The sequence below is a fragment of the Sturnira hondurensis genome, unplaced genomic scaffold, assembly GCF_014824575.4.
Source record: "Sturnira hondurensis isolate 20B ecotype Veracruz unplaced genomic scaffold, ASM1482457v3 Scaffold0023817, whole genome shotgun sequence".
Lineage (NCBI taxonomy): Eukaryota > Metazoa > Chordata > Mammalia > Chiroptera > Phyllostomidae > Sturnira > Sturnira hondurensis.
The window spans coordinates 11951292-11968225 of record NW_028096448.1 but is presented as its reverse complement, the minus strand read 5'-3'; the positions used below and the strand labels follow the sequence as shown (position 1 = coordinate 11968225).

The following is a 16934-nucleotide window of genomic DNA, read 5'->3' as shown; positions in this document are numbered from 1 at the left end:
GATAAATTAAGGTAAAAATAAACTCTTTTCTTCTTACTTTTGATTGCTCCAAAGTAAATGTCTATCTTCAATAGAAAGAGCAGGACTGCATTACGTTCGTGGCGTGTACAAAAGTAACACGTGTGCCAACAATAGGAAAAGCAGGGGGAAACGAGAATGTATTGTTGTAAGAATGTTAAATTACATGTGAAACAGTGTAAATTACAAGGTAAACTGAGTAAAGGTATGTAAGGTAAGCTTCAGAGAAATTACTTTTAAAAATAAACAAGGGATGAATAACTGGAAAGATAAAAAGTATCATGAGAAATGCTAAACTTTAAACAGTTTTTAACTCAAAAGGCAGAAAATGAAACAAAGAACAGATGGAACAAATAGAAACAGCTAGCAAGATGAAAGATTTTAATACAATTATATGAATAATTGCATTAATGTAAATGGCACACACATCAAACTAAAAGGTTAATATTGTCAAATTGCATAAAAAAGCAAGACTACGGTATGTTGTTTCTAAGTAATCTACTCTCAACCTGAAGACATGGCTCACAATTAAACAATGGGAAAATATACTGTGAAACAATAAAAAGAAACCTTGAGTGATTATATTAATATCACACAAAGCAGAGTTTAGAACAAAGACCAACAGGAACGTCACAGAACAATAAAAGAGTCAGTTCTCTAAGAATATACAAGACAGAATGTTTATAACTTAACAGAACTACAAATGTATGAAGCAAAAAATGAACAAACTGAGAAAAGGGGAATGAGACATATACACAATTATAGTTGAAGAATTCAATATTCCTCTTAGTAATTGATAGAACAAGAAAATATAAAATCAATAAGAATGCAAAATACCTTAAAAGCACTGTGAATCAATTTGACTTGACACATAAAAGATCACACAAAGACAGCGGCACACACACTCCTTTCGAGGGCGCCTGGCACACTCACCACACTCTGGGCCATAAAACAAACCTTTAAAAGTGCAAAAGAACAGAAGTCATATGAACTACATTCTCTGACCCTAAAAAAATTAAACTATTTTAGTTAACAAAAATATATCCAAAAAACTCACCCATAATATTTGGAAATTAAACCACATACTTTTAAACTAAGCCATAGGTCAAAGAAGAAATCTCCAGAGGAATTTCAAAAGACCTTAAACTAAATGAAAATGAAATAAACACAACTTATCAAAATTTGCAGGAGGCAGGCAAAACAGTGTTCACGGGAAAATTTATAGCATTTTATACTTATATAAGAAAAGAAGAAAGGCCTAAAATAGACAATCTAAGTTTCCATCCTAGAAATTTTTTTTAAAAAGAAAAAAATTAAACTCAAACCTAGCAGAGCAGAAGAAAATACGGTAGAAAGATAAATAAATGAAATTTAAAACGGTGATGGTACAGACAGTATCAATGAAGTCAAAAACTGGTTCTGCAGAACCCTAGCCAACTTACCAAACAACACAGTGCGAGCACAACCTCTAGCAGGAATGTAGGAGGAGACACTCACAGAGACCCACACACACACTTCAGGTCCATTATCTGTGGTTGCCATGGGTCGGAAGAAGCGGGAGGTGAGTGAGTGGGACACAGAGGGTTCTTAGGACAGGGACACTAATCTGTGTATTACAGCGATGGCTATGTGTCATTATCTATGTCCCCAAACCCACAGAGTGCACAGCACCAAGGACGAGCCCAACGTAAACCATGGGCTTTGGGTGATAATGACGTGTTGATGGAAACTCACCAATAATTTTAAAAAGACAAATGATGGACTGATGAAACAGTGATATTTATAACAGAGAGTTCATGTCCAGACCACATTAAAAACTTTGAAACCAAAAACAATGAACATGGGCAAAGAACCAGAATAAAAAAAAATTCATATAAGTAAAAATGGACACAACCTAATAAAAAGTGAAGTCAATCTCATCATTAATCAGGGAAAGTAAATATAACACAGTAAGAAAAGCAGGCAAAAACAGGTTGATGAGGTATGTCGTCCAGGGTGTAAGAACAGCCACCTGTGCACTGGGTCAGAGTGTAAAAAGGTCTGCCCTTCAGGGAGGGTAATTTAACAGACACCCATAAAAATGTAAAATGCACAGATACCAGGTATCCTTAAAAAAATTTAATGTCCCCTGCCACCCACACATACACAGTATTTAGGGTCCCATCACACCAGTTCAGGCCAAAGGGCCATAAACTGAAGACACGTGTGTCCCCTCTGAACGAAAACATTTCCTTTCCCACTCTCCTGCCCCCACACCAGTAACCAGGGACCATGAGGTGCTTTAGGTGCATTAACAGAACAGTGAAGCCTCCACCAGCCGCCAGGGCCCCCCCCCCCCCCGAGAGACTGGATGGAGCCGAATCCCCCCAGCCCACGCAGCACAGAGTGACAAATACACCAGTGCTGCAGTGAGCCGTTGGGACAAAGCTGCACACATCTTCAACTCAGTCGTTTGGCTTCTAGGTAGCCATTCTAGCTGTACAACTATTTTTAACAAAAAGGAAAACAAAAGAAATAAAGAGTACGGTAGGTAATCATTTGCCAAAGAATGATTAAGCAAATTAAAATAGAGCTATATTTTTGACATAAGGGTATGAGCCCATTTATGTAAAATATGCATATGCAAATGACAAAGGCTCAGAACAATTCATTGTCAATTGTCTATAACTACTGCTTAATTATTAACAATGGTTGGTTCTCAGCAGGCAGTGAGAGAGGAAAGAGGCACTCGGAGGGTCTTTCATTTTTAATCAATTATCTCCTTTATTGTTTAGCTTTTTTCAATGCAAGCAATTTATATAGTATCTGTACCATTTCAAATCAATAAAAGTATTTTTAAATTAAGACATTTCTTATACAATTTAAATGACCAGTTAAAAGATATAATAGAAAAACTGAACACATTCCAAAAAGCAACCAAAATGATTAAATAGCAAAAGTTGACTTTAAAAAGAACCATTGAGAAACTCTAAGAGGAAAAAACCACAAAACTCTACCGAGATATTATAAAGAGCTCAGATGAAAGGGATGGGCGTATGTGTGTGATGTTTCGGGATGGGAAGTCTTAATGTATTAAAGACCTCAGATCGCAATAAACTGATCGATAAAGTAGTGCAGTTACAATAAAAATCCCAATGGATGCCTTTTCAGAACTCCATAAAATGATTCTCAAGTACCTCTGGGAGAACTAAACAAAACTAGTCAAGAGACTTTGAAAAAGAGGAACAATGAGGAGGCACGTCCACAATTATATAATAGAACACAGTATCAAGCCACAATCATTGTGAGTATAGTATTGGGGGTGGGGAAAAAGTATCAAATGAACAATAGAGAAAGCCTAGAAACATCCCTTAGGATGTCAGGAAACAGAATTCACTTTTAAAAAAATAGCATGAGCCCTGGCTAATGTAGCTCAGTGGATTGAGTACAGGCCCCAAAACCAAAGGGCCACCAATTTGATTCCCAGTGGGGGCACATGCCTGGGTTGCAGGTCAGGTCCCCAGTTAAGGGCATGCAAGAGGCAGACAACTGATGTTCCTACCTCTCTCCTTCCCTTGCCCTTGCTCTAAAAATCATTAAATAAAAAATATATTTTTTAAAAGTAAAAAAGTAGCATGAAAAATCAGTGCCAAATGGAAGAATTTCAGGATAAATGGCACTGAGACAATTAAATAGGAACAGGGTGGGAAACAGACCCTCACTTCACAATAGAGGAATCAGAGTTTGGGGGTTTGTTTTAGAAATAAATTTCAGGAGATGCCAAGAGCCAGAAAGCTCACGCACGCGCGTGCACACGCACACACATACCCCACCACTGGCACCACCACACAAAACCATGAAAATCTAAAAGAAAACAAGAAAAAAGGGGGTAGATAACTATCTGATTTTTAGTTGACATAGTTTAACTAAAAAGAATATTTTTCACTCAGAACAAAAGACTGTTCATAAAAAACAGAAACAAAATCAAATGGTACATAGCAAAATGGACAAAAATACAGACCTAAGTCAGACAAAAGCTTAAATAATTAATATATGGAGATCTCAGGAGTATTAAGTATATAAATGAGCAAAGTACATGAGGAAACTATTCACACATGAAATACAGACAGCCCTATTAAATATGTAAAAAACACTTTATCTCATGAATGAGCAAAGAATATAAACAAAGACAAGAAAGAAGTTCTGTCTCTTTCCATTAAGTTAACAAAGACAGTTCTGAAAATCAGCAGTGCCTCACGCTCCCGCAGGGATGGTGAACTGCACACTGCGGATGCACCTCGTGGGGCTGCACAAGGACCGGGAGGGGCTTTACCTCGGGGACTGGGCTGCACCCTGTACTCTTTGACCTGGAACCATCTCTTCAAGGCCTCAGAAACCCTCACAAGGCTCCCAACTGCACTATGAACTCCATGATAGTAGAAGCTATGTCTTTCAGCTGTGAACCCCAAGACTTGTCACCCAGTAGCTGCACTGTAGATGGTGGACAAATGAAAGAACATGGAGAGCCTTGGGCTTGCTGCCTCCCCAGATTCAGGCCTGAGCTGCAGCCACCAAACTCACTGTTGCTCCCTAGATTTCCCTGCTGTCCACTGGACCAGACCTAGTGTCCACAGGTCCATGACCACTCATCCTAGCTGCCCTATGGCAGTTCTGGTTACTCTGCTCTGGCTCAGGCCCCAGGGCTTTCCTCTGGGGTCCTCTAGGGACTGCTCTGGTTACACCACATCGTCCTCTGGCTCAAGGAGAATGAAGGATGCCCAGCCCTTCTCCCAGAACTGAAGCCTGGTGACAGGGTCCCCCCACAATGCCTGGCTCCTGGGTCAGGCCTCTCTGAGTCCTGCCTCCCTGATGGGGATCCCCCATGCCCTCCCAGACCTTCGTTTCCAGAACCCCCCTGGGCCTTGCCTACACTTGCATAACAACACTCACCTGTGGAACCAGTGTGCTGGAGTCAAATGTTGCATCCAGCTACGCAGAGGAGCCCCACTCCCTCCGCTTTCCCAGCGGCACAGCGTTCTGTGTGTCCACTGTCGTGCCTCCCACTCAATTCCAAAGCTCACAGCATGATGCTTTGAGCTGCAGAAGGTGGCAGAGTGTGCACATGGCTGGGGGACTGTGCCGTGAACATGACCAGGAAAGACTCCAATGCCTGAGTTGAGCAAAATGTCTGTCCTGGCAATCAATGAGATACATCAGGGGCCACTCTCTGAAAACTCACCAGCTAATTCCCGTCTTTCCTTCCCTAACCTTTCCTCATTAGAGCCAGACATTGCTAGTCCATCACAGCACATGCCAAGGTCAGACTGGCTGGACCCAAGATGCTCAGCACAGGATCGAGTACACAGAAGAACTTGGTAATTATTATTTTTTTGAATATAACACTCTAGACAGACACAGCTGCTCTCTCATAACTCATACAAGAGATGGAACTTGTTTATGCATTCAACAAATAGTTGAGTGTCTGTCACACACCATGCACAGTAGCAGACACCAGAGTTGCAATGGTGAGTAACAGCAAATGTGGTTCTTACTTTCATGGAGCACAAAGTCTGGGGAAGGGGAGGCAGACATGAATGAGCATCACCAATCAATATATATTGGCAAAGTGAGGTGACTGCCCTAAACAGAAGGAACGATGCTCAATGGCAGTGGACCTGTTCCTGGAAGCCAGGAAAACCTCTGAAGAAGTGACACTCTGGCTAAGAATGGAAGGAAGAGGGGCTATGACCTAAAAGAGGGAGTGGGGGAGGGGCACAGCGAGAAGAGGAGTTCATCAGAGAGAACAGCACGTGCAAGGGCTCAGACAAGGCGCAGTGTGGTCGGCTTGAGGGACAGGGAGATGGTGTGGCTCAGGTAAGGACAGGGAGGAGGCTGGGAGGGGAAATGAGGCTGCGAGGCTGGCGAAGCCAGACCCCCCCCCCAGGTCTTTGAGGGCATGTTAGGAACTCTGTTCTTTCTTCTGGTCCATTCCATTGATTTGAGTCCCAGTTTCCTTTCCATCACGAGAAGGAAGAACAAAACATCCAACCAGAAAGGAATGAAGAAATGAGAATTCAAAACAATGAGGAGAGGCTTAGGAACCTCCAGGACATCTTTAAAAGTTCCAACATCCGGATTATAGGGGTACCAGAAGGGGGAAAGAAACAGCCACGAGTGGAAAACTTATTTGAACAAATAATAAAGGAGAACTTCCCCAGTCTGGCAAAGGAAATAGACTTCCAGGAAATCCAGGAAGCTCAGAGAGTGCCAAAGAAGTTGGACCCAAGAAGGAACACACCAAGGCACATCATAATTACATTAGCCAAGACCAAAATGAAGGAGAGAATCCTAGAAGCAGCAAGGGATAAGGGGACAGTCACCTACAAAGGAGTACCCATCAGACTGTCAGCGGATTTCTCAAAAGAGACCTTACAGGCAAGAAGGGGCTGGAAAGAAGTATTCCAAGTCATGAAATCCAAAGACCTACAGCCAAGATTGCTTTATCCAGCAAAACTTTCATTTAGAATGGAAGGACAGATAAAGTGCTTCTCAGATAAGGTCAAGTTCAAGGAGTTCATCATCACCAAGCCCTTATTATATGAAATGCTAAAGGGACTTATATAAGAAAAAGAAGATGAAAAATATTAACAGTGAAAGGACAGCAGACTCACAGTTATTAACAACCACACCTAAAACAAAAGCAAACCAAGAGGACAGCTAGATCAGGAACCATAGAAATGAAGAACACATGGAGGGTTAGCAACAGGGGAGAGGGAGGAGGAGAAGGGAGGAGAAGGTACAGAAAATAGCATAGACAGTAGGTAGATAATAGATAGGGGGGGAGGGTAAGAATAGTGGGGGAAATATAGAATCTAAAGAACTTGAGACACGTGGTTATAAACTAAGGGGGGGAGAATGGTGGGGGAGGGAGTGTGCGGGTGGAGGGGAATGAAGGGGGGGAATAGAACAACTGTAATGGTATAATCAAGAAAATATATTTTAAAAAAAAAGGAACTCTGGCCTCGCTGTTACCCTAGAGTAGGAGAAGCCACTCCAGGGTGAGGCAGATAAAGGAGCCAGGGAAGGGGGAGCGACATGTGTCCCGGCCAGGCCTGACATGCTTACACTCCAGGTAGGAGCTTCCTTGCCACCAGTTTTATGGAAAAGTGCTCCTTCTTGTCTTCTCTGTACCTTTCCTTCTGGATAACACACACCTCTCAGCTATCGAGAAGTCAAATCCCACATCAAAAGTTACTAAAAAACTCAGCACATTTTAAGAAGCATAAATCAATTTACTCCTACTAATTGCCCCTCAGCCACAAGCCTATCAAACCCCCCAAGAACCTTCAAAAGGTTTGTGAAAATAAGTTCTCCCCACCCTCTCACAAGAGCATGAGCTCACAAATAAGACAGCTACACTGGACCCACCCTGTCAGAGCTGGTGGTGAAGGGCTCAAGCTCAGACCTAGATCAGCCTGAGCCTGAATCCAGGCTCTGATTCGTGGGAGCAGAGGTGGGTGTTGGAAGAACGCTGGCTCTCTGACCACCTGGTTGAGAGACTTAGATGAATCACAACTCTGGACTCACCTTCTGGCCGATAAAGTGAAGGTTTGAACTACAGCAGTCACACGTTTTCCACCTGTGTTCTGGGGAGCCCTACGAATGGCTGGAGGAGTGCTGGGAAGTCATCTCGGAGCAGCGAGGGCCGCTGAACTTCCCACTTTCAACTCCACCCTCCCAGAGCCAGCCACTCAGCTTGGGCATAGACATCGGGTAACTACCTGGTATTGCACTGGATACTAAAAAGAACATTTTTAGACAATAAAAATACATGTTGAAAAACTTAAAGCAACATGATCCTAGTTCAAGGAGACTTCCAGAAGTGTCCTCCCAGCTCTATAATTTTAAATACCCTGTTTGGGGTAACAGCTTCAAAGAGGCCAGAGCACAGAGATCCTTCAGGTTGGCTTGTCCAAACTCCTGACACTTTAGTGGCCTCATTCTGACGTGCAGACCCAAGGCTGAAGTCATAACCCTTTCCTAGTGTTTAACATAATTAACGTAAAAAAAACCCATTTGTAACAGGCTGGCCAAACGCAGCACCCCAGGGAGGCAGTCCCACAACGTCAGGGATCTGCAGTTGATACGAATGCTGGCCCAAGTCAAGGGTTGGTAGTGTCAAGGGTGCTGTTCCTCAAGGCACAACTGTTTCATTGCCATTTGCTGGGGAAATTCCGGCAAGAGACCATTAGTATCTCTTAGACCACAAGTGTTTCCTCTCCAGTAGGAAGTTGGGACACAGAGGCAGGCCAGATGACCTTACAGTTACCCAGAAAGCAAAGCAGAAGGGCTTAGAGGACCAAACCTCTCATTGCTGGAATAAAGATGGTGCCCCTCCTTCCCTCACGTCTCATGAGAAGGTTGTGGAGGATGTTAGCTGAACAGAAAAACCAGAATGGAATGGGAGAAGAGAAGGAAACTCTCACTGACCCATCGGTAATTGGGGAAGTTATATCTATGACCTTAGTACACCCACGATACCCATTATGAGGACACCAACGCCATTCAGCTTCGAGTGTGAGGTTCAGAGAGGATTTGCATCGAGGAGAAAACTCAACTTGTCCTATGAGATTGTAAAGGGCATCATTTTAACCAAGAGGCAATCAATAAATATGAGCCAGTAGTCAGAGTCCCATGTTTAAATGAATGAATAAGTGGATTTTTATATTTATAAATGAAAAGTACTAGAAGTCCAGCTTGTAGTTCAAATTGTTCTCAGTCCCCAAGTATAAAGACAGCAGACAGGAACTGATGCAATCCTTATTTATTATAAAGCAAAGTGAGGCAATTACCTATCTACATTCCTATTTTTAAATACAAAGATAAAAATGCTCTTCTAGAAACACAGCTCCTGTTTGCAAATTGAAGGAGCATAAGATGCCAAATGAGAGGAAATACAAATAGCAAGCACAGTGAGTTCTACTGCAACTTGTTTTGAAAACACAAATTTGTTCCAACACAATTGATACAAAGGAACAATATGAGCATAATGCAGATTCTGCACTTGCTGGTGCACATTCACCAGAAACACTAGGTGAACAGAAAGCCATACCCAGCCGAACGATCATGTATGGTACATGAACCATGCACACGCACACACCACACACATCTACCAGCTGCCTCGGTCCACCGTGTGTTAGAAGCCACCCTTGTCCACAACCTCCCTTCACTCAGATACCCCTCTTTCTCACTATACAATCACTCAGAAACTGCAACCCTTCCTACACCCACTTTCACAGGCCAATGTCCGGTCACTTTTATTGCAGTCACGCATGTGTTTCTTAACCATTTAACGTGCAGAACGGCGGTACCTTCTTTTTTATTGTTGTGTCCCTGATAAGGTGTTTGAATTTTATGCCCTAACCCCACTTTTCCCATAATCCCTGTGGGTTTTTTTACTTTTTGTACTTATTTTAAATTGGATTTATTGGGACGAGAGTGGTCAACAAAACCGCATAGGTTTCAGGTGTACAGTTCTATAACACATCATTGGAATACTGCCTTGTGTAGTCACCACCCCAAGCCAAGCCTCCTTCCATCACCATTTATCCCCCCTTTCCGCTTTTACATCGCCCCACCCTCTTCCCCTCTGATAATCACCATATTATTGTCTGTGTCTATGAGTTTTCCTTCTTTTTTAAAATTTTTTTAATCGTTTTTTTAAATTTATTTAACTCTTGTTCAAGTACACTTTTCTTTCCTCTATTCCCAGCCCTGCCCCCCCCAGTGCTCCCCACCTCCCTCCCATCTCCACCCCCCACCTTAGTTACTGTCCATGTGTCCTTTATACTTGTTCATGTGAGTCCCTCCCCTTTTCCCCTGTGATTCTCTCCCCTCTCCCCTCTGGACCCCGTCAGCACGCTCTGCATTTCAGTGTCTTTGGTTACATTTTGCTTGCTTGTTTGTTTTGTTGTTTAGATTCCTGTTAAAGGTGATATCATATGGTATCATTTGTCTTTCACCGCCTGGCTTATTTCGCTCAGCATAATGCTTTCCAGTTCCATCCATGATGTTGCAAAGGGTAGGACCTCCTTCTTCCTTTCTGCAGCATAGAATTCCATTGTGTAAATGTACCATAGCTTTTGATCCAGTCATTGACCAATGGGCATCTAGGTTGCTTCCAACTCTTGGCTATCATAAATTGTGCTGCTATGAACATCGGGGTGCATAGGTTCTTTTGGATTGGTGTTTCAGGGTTCTTAGGATATACTCCTAGCACTGGAATTGCTGGGTCAAAAGGCACGTCCATTTTTAGTTTTCTTAGAAAATTCCATACTGCTTTCCATAGTGGTTGTACCAGTCTGCAATCCCACAAACAGTGAACTAGAGTCCCCTTTTCCCCACAACCTCTCCAACACTTATTGTTTGTTTCTTTGTTTATGGTAGCCATTCTGACTGGTGTAAAGTGGTATCTCACTGTGGTTTTAATTTGCATCTCTCTGACAGCTAGCGATATTGAGCATCTTTTCATGTGTCTCTGGATCCTCTGTACGTCCTCCTTGGCAAAGTGTCTCTTCAAGTCCTTTGCCCATTTTTTAATTGGGTTGCTTGTCTTCTTTGAGTGGAGTCATGTGAGTTCTTTGTATATTTTGGAGATTAAACCTTTGAGGTGTCATTGGCAAATATGTTTTCCCAAACTGTTGCTTCTCTTTTTATCTTGATACTGTTTTCCTTGGCCATGCAGAAGCTTTTGAGTTTGATGAGATCCCATTTATTTATTCTTTCCTTTATGTCCCTTGTTCTAGGGGACATATCAGTAAAAATATTGCTGCATGGAATATCTGAGATTTTCCTGTCAATGCTCTCCTCTAGGGCTTTAATGGTTTCCCGGCTTATATTTAAGTCTTTTATCCACCTTGAATTTATTTTGGTGTATGGTGTAAGTAAAAATATGGAACGCTTCACGAATTTGCGTGTCATCCTTGCGCAGGGGCCATGCTAATCTTCTCTGTATCGTTCCAATTTTAGTATATGTGCTGCCGAAGCAAGCACTTTTTTAATCGTTTTTTTTTTTTAAGATTTTATTTATTTATCTTTTAGAGGGGAAGGGAAGGAGAGAAGGAGAGAAATATCAATGTATGGTTGCCTCTCATGAGTCCCCTCCTGGGAACTGGCCTGCAACCCAGGCATGTGCCCTGACTGGGAATCGAACCGCGATCATGTGGTTCACAGGCCTGCGCTCAATCCACTGAGCTACACCAGCCAGGCTATGAGTTTTCTTTCTTAATCCCTTCAATTTTTTCACCCAGCCCTCCAACCCCCATTCCCTCTTACAGTTGTCAATCCATTCTCTATCTATGAGTCTGATTCTATTTTGTTTGTTAGTTTAAGTTCATTAGTTTATTTTGTTCATTAGATTCCACATATAAGTGAAGTCATAAGGTTCTTGTCTTTCTCTGACTGGCTTATTTCACTTAGTAGGTCCATCTGTGCTGTCGCAAAAAGTAAGACTTCCTTCTTTTAAATGGAAATGGCTGAGTAGTACACTGCTGTGTAAATGTACCACAGCTTTTTTATCCCCTCATCTACTGATGGGCACTTGGGTCACTTCCAAATCTTGGCTAATGTAAAGAACACTGCAATGAACATAGGGATGCATATGAGGTCTGCCTGAGAAAAGTGCAGCCATTGTTAATATAAGGAGAACAGTTTGTGCAACACCGATGTAACCTGGCAGCCAAGGAGAGTGAACTGGAATGTGTAGGTGTGAACAATGACGACACCCACTCAGTGGGTGGGGGCAGTAGATGCAGCGAATAGAGTAACAAATCCACATCAAATTTTGAACATTCTTCCATGGAAACTACTGATTCAAAAGGCTGCCACTATGGGCCACTGACAGCTTTGTTTGGGACAATGTGCCTAGTTATGCAGCACGTCTCGTGCAGAGGTTTTTGGTGAAGCATCAAATCGCCCAGGTGACTCAGTCCCACTATGGCCCAGCTTTGGTACCTGAGACTTCTGGCTTTTCCCAAAACTAAAATCACCTTTGAAAGGGAAGAGATTTCAGAACATCGATGAGATTCAGGAAAATACAACAGGGCAGCTGATGGTGATTGGGAGAAGTATGTGAGGCCCCAAGGAGCCTACTTTGAAGGAGACTGAGGCGTGATTGTCCTACATACACTGTTTCTTGTATCTTCTTCAACAAAAGTCTCTATTTTTCATATTACATAGCTGTATACCTTCCAGACAGACCTCATACATTCTTCTAAATTAGTGTTTCATGTTCCTTCAGATATATTCCCAGAAGTGGAATCACTGGATCATAAGAAAATTCCAGTTTTAATTTTTCTGAGATAACTCCATACTGCTTTCCCTAGTGGCTATACCAATCTGCCTCCCTCCATTCCATGGGTTCTTAATTGCATGGTTCTGGATAGCACAGTGGTTTTTAGGAACACACCCATATCAAATGAGAGCAGAAATACTGTTCTTCCATAATTGATTAAGTTTTCAAAAGAAATACACAGTGTTACAAATTGGTATAATCCTTCTAACAGTCACATGGCAATATAGGGCAGGGCAAAAGTAGGTTTACAGTTTTGAGTATGTGAACCAGAGTTTATTCTTGCATTATTGTTTATTAAAGATTGTGTTATTTTCCATACAAACAACTGTGAACCTACATTTGTCCCACCATGTATTCATCAAGCTACTACCTCCATATCTTTTGAACAAGTAATCCCATTCTAGGAAACACAAGACATAATTCAACCGGAAACAAGGAACAAGATGTGTGCCTTAAGATGTTCATTGACACTGATGTGTATGTGTGAAAGTGTGTATGTGTGTAAAGCCACCAAACTTCATAATTACAAACACTATGTAATCGAACAGTAAAGGACTAATACTGTTTGTTAGGCAAAAAGGAAAAATGTATGTACACTGATTAATCTCATGAAAACAGAGTGAGAAGACAATTTGCTCACACATACACACAAGTACAGAGAGTACTTGTGTTTTTTAAATTTTTAAAAACCTAAGTCACCAACAAAGATGCATTTTGAATATGCTAATTTTCCATTTTTTAAAACATCAGAAATAGTTCTTCACTGCAGATCACATAACCAGCACACCACTTATTTCAAGATTTGAAGGAAGTAATTTGAAATTTTAGTTTCGCGAAGACGTATTTTTGTAGCAGTACAAATCTGAATTCTGCACTACAGCTGGCGATCTTCAGTTTGTCACTAAAACTAATTTGCAGCCCCGCTGCTTGCTGTAAATATGGAAACAATCGACCCTCTGCAACATGCAAACACACAGGGCAAGGCACACCAACAGAAAGTAAAGGTTTTGGTTTTGTGGAACAACAGGTAAACTGCAGGACGCTGTTATGCTGACTGTGTTAGGGGGAGAAAAAGAGGTTTGGCGCAGGCAGGGCCACAGCCAGGAAGACAGCTTTCTGGACAAACCAGATGGCCGACAGGAAGTGGGGCATTTTCATGTTTAGCGCAGAAGGAACCTCCCAGTGGATTCTGTGAAAAATATAAAGTCTACGTCCTGAACTGTCGGTGCCGGAGCCTCCAACTCTGCCCCAAAGCTCGCGCAGGGAACCAGGTGTTGACAGAGCATGTGGGGTCTGGAGTGGGCAGACACGCCTGTGTGCACACCTGGGAGGGGACAAATATAGGATTACTCTGAACGTTTAACAGAGAAGTCCTGTTTTTACTAACATTTCATGAGTTGACTTTCCCATACCAAAAAGCTCTCTCCTCTTCTAAACACCTGGGATGCAGAGTTGGAAAGAGTGCTCAAGCACTGGATCTTAGCAGCCCTGGATATGATTCAAACTACTTGCTGTGTGACCCTCAGCAAGTTACTTTACCTCTCTGAGCCTCCCTTTCCTCTTCAGAAGTGCAGGAGTAACAGTATCTCTCAAGTGGTTGTTCTGAGGACTGTTTTAAAAGCAACATACCTGGCCCTAAGAGGGGCTTAATAAACACTCATTTTAACCTCATGTTTAACTATTTTGAGATAGTTCTACTGCCTCCACTCCCAACCTTGACCTCATCCATAACTGATGTTCCCAGAGAGAACATAATAACCTGGCTGACCACACTTAATGCGGCAGCAAGGGACAGAGAGAGACTCTACCAGGCTCCCGAATTTCACAGTATTCAACCAGCACTGGATCAGACCAAGCAGTTTCACCCCCCGAGAGCCCAAGCCACATGTGTAGGGACAGTGAGGCTGGGAGGCAAGAGGGACAATGTGCATTAAGATTTGTTTTTCACACAGAAAAACAGAAAAAATCCAAACCACTGCTCATTGTGATTCAACTGACTGCAATTAAGTCTGTGTCTGTTTTAAAATAATATCCAACAAGCCTCTCAAACATAATCACTGGATGTTGGGGAGGTTGTAGAGGAAAAGGAACCCTCGTTCACTGCTGGTAGGATTGAAAACTGGTGTAGCCACTATGGAAAACAGTATGAAGGGTCCTCAGAAAATTAATAGAGCTACCGTATGATCCAGCAGCCCCTCTTCTGAGATCTACCCCCCAAACTTTGAAAACAAGATGTACTCCTATGTTCATTGCAGCATTATTCATGGTGGCCGACACATGGAAACAACCAAGGTGTGTTTCAATAGGTGACTGGATAAAAAAAAAAAGATATGACCTATCTATACAATGGCACACTACTCAGCCATAAGAAAAGATAAAATACTGCTATTTGCAACAACACAGATGGATCTTGAGAGTATCATGCTAAGTGAAATAAGTCAGATGAAAAAAGTCAAGAACCATATGATTTCACTCATATGTGGGATATGAAACTGAAAGCAACAAGTGAACAAACAAGAAAAGCAAAAACTCGTAACACAGAGAACAATATGGTGGTTACCAGAGGGAATGGGGACATAGTCAAGGGTAAAGGGGGTCAAATATATGGTGATAGGAGTCTTGACTTGGGGTGGTGAACACCCAATACAATATACAGATGATGCATATGGTGCAGTACACTTGAAACCTATATAATTTTGTTAAGCAATGTTACCCCCAAAATGCAATTTCAAACATTTTTAAAAATCATTTGATCACCTGGAGTCTGTGCATGAAGCCATGGTGTGAATTATCACTGCCTGGTGTCCCTTATCTGCCCTTGAAATTCTCTGATTCACTTCTCAGCATCACAGTGATGATGCTCGTGGCTGGCTCCTTCCTCTACATGGCAGCAGCCCAGGGGCAGCCACGTCTCCTCCCTCCACAGCATCGGAAAAGGCAGGCTGCTGGAGGGAGGACTCCATAGGCCTGAGCAGGGTGCTTGGAAAAGAATATCATAGTGCACCCTTCCCCCAACAGGTGCCTATGGTAACTCAGCTCCAAGCTGCAGAGCACTGAACTGATAGGAAAATATAGTGGCTAAAAGAAAATGCAACTACCAGAAAACACACATTTCCCTTCATCTGATTTATGTGGGGTACACAGCTGGCTCTGCCAGCTTGGTACCCATTAGGTGTCACTAGCTCAGTAACACCCAGCCCAAAGGGCCACTGGCCTCGTTGGTAGCAAATGTGGGCTTTCTGCCAATACCTAACGGAGGAGGACAAGAGAAGGATGCAACACGGATACTGAAAAGCAAAGGCACCTAGGTTCAACGGGTGTGGCTTCATTAACAAAGTGTTTAGCTGCAGACAGGAGTCTTTCCACAGCCCCCAGCAATGCTACTTACTTACAGAGTATTTCTTCAAGACAGTACATTCCTTGAGCATGTGGTCCATGATCTACTGAGCTCTGTCTTTACTCCTCCTCCTCCTCCTCCTCTTTCTCACACTGCCCTGTGCAATGCACAGCACACCATAGGCATTTAATAAGTGCTAGGTGGATGGGTGGGTGGGTGCATGTGTGGGCAGAAGTATGGATGAATACATGGATGGATGGGTAGCTGGATGGAGTTTTGAGACAAGCTAAAAGAGGCTGTGAGCTCAGTCCATTGAAAGGGAAATTCTGAAATCATTCAGGTGACAATCAGATTGCCATCTGCTATTTGTAGGCAAACATTCAGAATATTGGCAGCATTTTAATTAAATCAATGGCGATTCGGATGCACTGCAGCAACAGCCATGGGCTACTGTTCAAGAGGTTCCATTGGAACATTGATGGTTAGCCCAGAGCTCAAAAGGTTCCTCTGAACCTTCAATTAGCTTCAACCAGAGATTTAATAGTCATCTAAGGATGACCAAGACCTTGACCATTCCGCCTCTATCCCGCCTCTGTCAACAGATTGTTGGAAGTGACCTTGTGTGATTACATCATCAAGTATCATTCATTTCCACCATGCTCTCTTGGGACACTCATTCTTGGAACCTAGCAGCCATGCTGTAGGGAAGTTCAGGAGAGTCCACATGGGAAGAACACACGTAGATGCTCCAGCTGACGGCACAACTCAGGTCCCAGCCAACAGCCATGACTGGCCACCAGGCATGAAAGTAAAGATGCTTCCAGATGATTCCAGCCCCCAGCCATCGAGTCACCCAGCCTTCAGGTCTTCACAGAGGAGGCCCCAGACACTGTGGAGCAGAAACAAATCATTCCCACGTACCCTGTCTGAATTCCTAACACACAGAATCTACAACCATCAAAAAATGTTTTACAGCATTAATTTATGAGACAGTCCCTTTGGCACTTGACACTGAGCCTCCATCCCATTAGCCCCAAATAGCAGAGGTGGCCCTTTCCTCCTATCTCCTTAGATACTTTTTAAGGTCTTACTATCTAACATCAATAAAATAAATCAAGAGACTGCTGCGCGCCTAGTTTGCTGCCCATTATTTATACCTCTGTCCCTGTGTCTTGTGCATTAGGTCAGGCTTCCTTGGATTTGCCACAAATTCGGGCCACTTTAGTAAAGCCTGTAACTCTATCCCTG

General features: G+C 42.7%; 1 protein-coding gene and 1 non-coding gene across 2 annotated transcripts in view; both read right to left on the bottom strand.

Annotated features, from left to right (window-relative positions):
- Window positions 1-16934, bottom strand: part of CDYL2 (chromodomain Y like 2) — a 161212-nt gene that overhangs the window by 61044 nt on the left and 83234 nt on the right. The gene's annotated exons all lie outside the window — the stretch shown is intronic.
- On the bottom strand, window positions 10943-11049 carry LOC118981282 (U6 spliceosomal RNA). Its single transcript, XR_005065318.1, has one exon. It is a non-coding gene; the product is annotated as a U6 spliceosomal RNA (small nuclear RNA).